This window comes from Osmia bicornis, chromosome 9 (genome assembly GCF_907164935.1).
Source record: "Osmia bicornis bicornis chromosome 9, iOsmBic2.1, whole genome shotgun sequence".
NCBI lineage: Eukaryota > Metazoa > Arthropoda > Insecta > Hymenoptera > Megachilidae > Osmia > Osmia bicornis.
The window spans coordinates 10,649,465-10,655,944 of record NC_060224.1 but is presented as its reverse complement, the minus strand read 5'-3'; the positions used below and the strand labels follow the sequence as shown (position 1 = coordinate 10,655,944).

Sequence of the window (6,480 nt, the reverse complement as noted above, 5' to 3'; positions counted from 1 at the left end):
GCTTATACTCAATTTACATATTATTTGCAATTAATTCAGTTAGTATTGTGTAATATTTTATATTTTGTATTGTATTATCTTTTCTACACTTAATTAATGAATAAAGATAATTGATAGCTATATTTGAAGCACTTGGCTGCCTTGTTGAGTGCTGAGTGTATTTGTTTATCTTACCGTACCTTTTAATATGATTTTTGCTTAGTATAATATAATCTGCCTCATTGCATATTCAACGCAATGGATTTTGTAAATTTTATAAATTTGTAAATTTATTTGATTTAGTCTTGAATGGTTGCGTTAATGTGAGATGTATGAATAATTGTATGGTTACACTTGTTGGTGGAATGCACTTCAATGTACTTTATTCTATTTTATTTTGTGTCACGTTATATTATGTCGGTTACGTTGGCCTATATACTACACTCTACACATTCTTTACTCTCTTTATTTGCCTTAATTTGCCTTAACTTCTCTAATTGCCCTATTGCTCACTCATTCATTCATTCGCTTATTATTCATTTGGATTTAGGTACGGTTAATTTTCCTGTAAGGATAGGTGATTTTGTCTATGCAAACGCTTGAGGGCGCGTGGCTTCTGTTGTAATCTCACCATTTAAATATTATTTAAACTCTCTATTTATTTATTTATTTATTTATTGTATTCTTATATTATGTAGTAGTATGGTGTTGATTGAACCATGCAGTTTACGCTTGATTTGTTTATTTGCCATTTTATTTACTTACCTTTATGCACTATCTGGTTGTCAATTTTATCTCCTATTTGCATTTGCATGGACAAAATCAGTTACAACTTGCGAATTATGATTTATGAATTTGATTTATAATTTGTAATTTGTAACGTATGGTTTATAAAGTTACAGTGGCTGAGACAATAATCTAGTTATATTGGTTGGAATATAACTCACTTGTTGCATTCATTTATTCATTTGTTTTACTTCTACATTATATTACATTATGTGGGTCATGCTGTTACGCGGTACACACTTTACATTTTGTACATTTTCTCTATTTTCTCAATTCTAATGTCTTTAACTGTTTCACTCGTATTCAGCATTCATTCATTCATTTATTTATTTACTATTCATTCATTCATTTGATATGATTGATTAAATTATACATTGATTTGATCTGATTTGAGTCGTTTTCTGACTAATTTTCTTCTGGGCTGCTACAATGCTCTGTTTGTTCTTCTGTTCCTTTCAGGAATCATAGTGGTCGTGAGGGTATACGGTTCCTGTTAATGATTTCAGTATTTATACACTTCAATGATTTTATTTCATTTATACCTTACCTTGATTTCATTGTCATTCGATACTGATCTTTCTTTTCTTTCTTGTTTTCTTCTTTTATCCTTGTTCTTCCTTTATTCTTCTCTTTACATTTCCATTCTTGTAATTGCTGTCTACTCTTACTTGATTATTTTAATTTGTGTCACACCTGTCGTTGCTTTATTTTATTGTCTTTTGGCCTGCCGACTGCTATAAGTCCCCTATTTATTGTTCATTGCCTCCATTTGATCATTTTGTTTCTCCACCATCTTTGCTTGTTAATCGCGTTCGAGGTCGTGGCTGTGTAGAATGTTCCTGCAAGCAAATTTGAGCAACTTCAATAATTTCAGACAATAATTTCAATTTCAATTAGTAGTGCTACATTATGCTCACCATATATTTATTTTCTTCTTCTTCTTTATTCCCAGTGATCTTCTCTGAAAATATGGTACTTTTCCCATAAACTGATGTGATAGGAATGTATTATGTATTATATTTGACGTTGGTGATAACGTCATCAATTGGCCTGCTCAATCTTATGTTGATCATCTACCAAGTACGTCTGTTCATTGTAGGGTTGCCTGGTGACACGTGACACCGTCTACTAGTTTAAATAATCCTAATGGACCTTCATCTACATTATCTTGGTTATCTTGGCCTCTCAGGAGGGATTCTCAACTTCGCTGGTTTGAGCGCTTCATGCAAGCTCTCAGTTTACTGCTTATTATTGGTAGTTTTCTTTCAGTCACCGCGATAGTTTTAACAGATGATTATGAGGAACTCCCTGTCACACATGCATTTATTTATTATACTGCGCATATACGGCGTACCCTTTCTATTGTGGTGATTTTGTTTCTTGTCTTTTCATTTTGAAGTGATGCGTGTGCCTACTTTGCATTAGAACCCGCTGTTCCTGGTCATACTCTATATTTTACCTTTTACTTCTGACAATAATTAGTAGCATTCTATGTTTTACTTCTTTTCTCTCATGACTGGCATTTGCTATCTGCTATTGTCTGGCATCTTTTACTTTACGTTTCACATCCTTGGTTTATTTTCATTTCAATTTATAATTCATCTTGAATTTTATTTTAACGATGTGATTATATTGTGTACTAGTGTTAAGTAACAAATACTCTTTACTATTATTCTTCTCATGCTGCTCGGTTACTTGGTTGTATGTTTGACGTTTGAGGTTTTGTTGGTTATTTGCTTTTACTTTGCTTTTACCTTGCTTATGTCAAGTTCACATATGCTTGCTTGCTTATTCACTTACTATGCTTCTTATGTTTAGTTCACATGTTCTCATGTTCTCATATTTATTTATCACTGTTTATTACTGTTTCTTTCTCTATTTTAACTGTTTCATTAATTGCTCAATTGCTCTGTTGCATTAGATGCATATATATGCTGATTTTCTGATTTGTTACTTAATTACGTTTAATCACGTTTAATTAGGTTTATTATGTTTACTATTATTGTATCAATCTGCCAGCTGTTATTTATGGTCCGTCTATGGGTCTTCTATTCAGGGGCTTCATGGGCTTATTGATTTATCATTCATTATTTATTGTTGCATTTTGGGGCATTTGAAGTGCTATGCTGGTCATGAGAGCGTTTGTGTGTGTGTATAAAGTATGTATGGGACAAGTCATCGAGGATTGCAGCCTACGAAGATATGGCACGGTCAACGGGAAATGTGATGTCCCAGTTCCTGGCCGTGTTGAAGAGCAAGCCCTGCTAAAGCAGATGAACACATGGCGCGATCACCCGTTGAGCAGGAGCTCCGGTTCCTGGTCGTGGCTGAAGAGAAAGCTCCTGACCTCGCTTTGCAGGCTGATGAAGACATGGCGCGATCACCCGTTGAGCAGGAGTTTCGGTTCCTGATCGTGGCCGAAGAGAAAGCTCCTGGCCTCGCTTTGCAGGCTGGTGAAGACATGGCGCGATCACCCGTTGAGCAGGAGCTTCGGTTCCTGATTGTGGCCGAAGAGCAAGCCCTGCTGAAGCAGGTGAACACATGGCGCGATCACCCGTTGAGCAGGAGCTCCGGTTCCTGGTCGTGGCCGAAGAGAAAGCTCCTGACCTCGCTTTGCAGGCTGGTGAAGACATGGCGCGATCACCCGTTGAGCAGGAGCTCCGGTTCCTGGTCGTGGCCGAAGAGGAACCCCTGTCCTGGCAAAATGCTAGGCAGGCCAAGAGGTGGCGCGGTCACGCCGGGAAGGCGCGATCCTGGAGGATGCCCCGGTGCCGATCGTTGCTGAAGAACAATTCCTGCGTGTACTGCTCAGGTTGAAAATGTCCTACCGCAAGATCGGAGGTGCAACGGCGTGGATCCGCAGATGCCCCATGGTGCCTAGCGCATGGCGTTTCTGCGGGAGGACGGAATAATGCAAAATGCATTGAATTGCCAAAACGCCGTTGTGGCTATACGTCGGTAACCTTTTATATGTCCCAAAGGATGAAGAGGTACTGGCGGCCCACACAGGGGAGAGGTTTTAGTGGGTAGTATATCCAGCCACAGGACTGTCCCCTCCGTACTACCTGCTCGAGGTCGCCCCTTCTGGGCTGAGATTACTTTTGGGCTAAACCCCATCCTTCGGGGTCGGGTTGCCAGGTTGCCCCTTCTGGGGTTGCCTTTTTGGGTTTGCCCCCACCACACGGGCGCCAGGCTGCCCCCTCAGGGCGGGTATGGGCCCCACACTGACCGGGCCCCCTCTAGCCGATTAGACGAAAGGGGAACCATCCCGCGCGTCCATAAATGCATTTCCTCTCCTAAAAAAAAAAAAAAAAAAAGGTTCCACGGACCTGGCCAAGTGTACTGGCTAGGCGGGGAGCTGATACCCCGACGTGGCGCGTCCCCCGGTGGCGGATAGGGGAATGCTCGCCATGCACTTTTCGGAGTGCATGTAGGGTAGGAGTGAAATAAAATAGCTCCCGTGGGCCAAACACCAAGGGAAGGAAAACCCATCAAAACCTCCCCTGTGACTGGGGGATAGAATACAGACACGGTAACCCCTGCCTGGCGTACAAGGCGACTGAAAGGGGGACGATCGCTGCCGCTGGAATGTCCTCGATGAGGACTTGAGGCAATGCCGGCGGGGTCCTTGGGCTACGGCCTTTGGACTCTGGAAGGTACTGCCATGACGGTAAGGTCCAGGGCTGAGAGGCGATGAAGGTTGCAGCGGCGTCGTTGAGTTCTCCAGGGGCCATGCTGCGTGGTAGTCTGGTGCGGGTAGCGAACCCGAAGTGCCCTAGCAATTATACCGTACTCCAGTGGTCACGTTTCGCTGGAACGGGAGGCTTGCCTTAACCGGCCGGTCTGCGAGGATGACAATCTCTTCAAAAATCCCTAGCCCCAAGCTGCGGCACGCGGTGAGGAGGGTGCCCCTGGAGTTAGCACCAGGGGTGGCTGGTGGGTGCACCAGTCGCTAGCGACCAACCCCGGGTGTATCTGCCTTACCCAGGTAAGGCGGCTCTGCCTGGGCGGACCTAGGATCCGATCTACTCGTGGGACGAACATGGAAAATTCTACAAACCAAAAACAAAACGCAGGACGGGACGAAACGATGACAAACCAGGCAAGGGAACCTGACACGGTCAGGTCGGCAAGGGATGAGGAGACGGCGCAGCCGGGACCCAGGAGGGCCGCGGCTCCCGCTCGGGCCAGAAGGGCGCGACCCATGTCGGCGGGATCCACCAGGGGCAGCAGGGCTTCTTCTGCTGCCTCTGATAGGGGATTCTGGCGACAGCCAGTTGACAGCGAGGAGGAGTCGGATGGGTCGGTTATCTCCGTGCCGCCCATGACTCCCAGCACCTCGGCTGCGGCAAAGAGGGGACGCCCCTATACATCGGGGGACTACGTGGCCCTTGCCGCGAAGAAAAAAGGAATTCCTACGCCTACAGCGGGAGGAGATGGAGCTCCAGGCAACTAGGGAGCTACTGGACGTCGGCGCGGCCCCCCGCCAGCCAAGCCGGTCGGCCCTGAAGCTGAGGGAGGCGGAGGAAATTGCGCGGGAGGTGCGCCATCTCTCCTCGCCAGACCTTGTGGCGCGCGCCATGGAGGGCGCCGTAAAGGTCGAGAAGATCCGGGGTGCTCCAAAAACCTGAAGGGCACGTGTGTCCGTGCCCTCAGGGAGGCATCCCGCGACGTGGAGGCGGTCGTAAACGAGCTGGGGCTGAGGGCCGCGCGGCACCGCGACGACCACGAAACGGAGGAGCTGAGGGCCCAATTACAGCTCCGCGACGCCAAAATAGCGTCACAAGGGGAGGAGATAGCGACGCTGCGGCGGGAGCTGGAGGCTCTGCGCGAGAGGCCCTCGGCGGTTGAAGCCCCGGCCACCCCTGGCACCAGGAAGGCGTCGCGGCCGGCGTCCCCGCTGGAGCAGGAGGCCCGGCCGAAGAGGAGCTGTCGGAGGGCTACCACGTTGGAGGAGATGGAGGACCCCGCCCCGGTGCGTTCACCGTCGCCTGCCGCGACCGCAGGGGGACGGGCCATGGACGACCCCACCGAGCACAAGGCCCCGGCCGCCAAGGGGGGGGGGGCCGGGGCGTCGGAGACGGCCGCGCTCATGGATGGCATCGCTGCCCTCGTCGCGTGGAGCGTGGCCGACCTCCTGCCACCTCTGGACGGCAGGGGAAGGGGCAGAGGCAACAGCGCGGAGATCCCACGACATCCGTGGGAACTCCGCAGCCCCAGAAAAAGAGTTCGGGGGCGGCTGGGACTCGCGCGCCTTCCCGCCCTACGGCCTCCTTCGGCTCGTTCGTTGCCGACAAGATGGTGAAAATCCAGGAGGACTACCGCCAGGAGACCAAGGCGTCGTCCAAGGTGGTAGGCCGCAAAGCCAAGAAGGCAGAGGCGGCGAAGAAGAAGGGTGTGGAGATGGCCCCCCCTCCGCCGCCGGCGAAGAAGACGGGGAGGAGGACGACGGCCGGGACGACAAATCCCCCGGCCGCACGAAAGGAGGGAACCGCGGGGGGCAAGGCGACAAAGGAGGCCACAAAGAAGCACCGCCTCGCCCGCCCCCCAAACCCTCGGCGGTCACGCTAACGGTCGCGCCCGGGGCGGAGACCACCTGCTGTGAGGCCATGATCAGGGCCAGGCAGGAGGTCGACCTCGCGGAGATCGGCATCACCGATCTCCGGCCCAGGCGCGCGGCCATCGGCGGTCTCGTCCTGGAGATCGCCGGGACCG

General features: G+C 49.0%; 1 long non-coding RNA gene across 1 annotated transcript; it reads right to left on the bottom strand.

Moving 5' to 3' along the window:
- Window positions 1-926: 926 nt before the first annotated feature.
- On the bottom strand, window positions 927-2,484 carry LOC114881457. The gene is made up of 3 exons (XR_003790276.2): window positions 1,683-2,484; window positions 1,313-1,604; window positions 927-1,255 (listed from the first exon to the last, which is right to left on the bottom strand). It is a non-coding gene; the product is annotated as an uncharacterized LOC114881457 (long non-coding RNA).
- Between the last annotated feature and the right edge of the window lie 3,996 nt (window positions 2,485-6,480).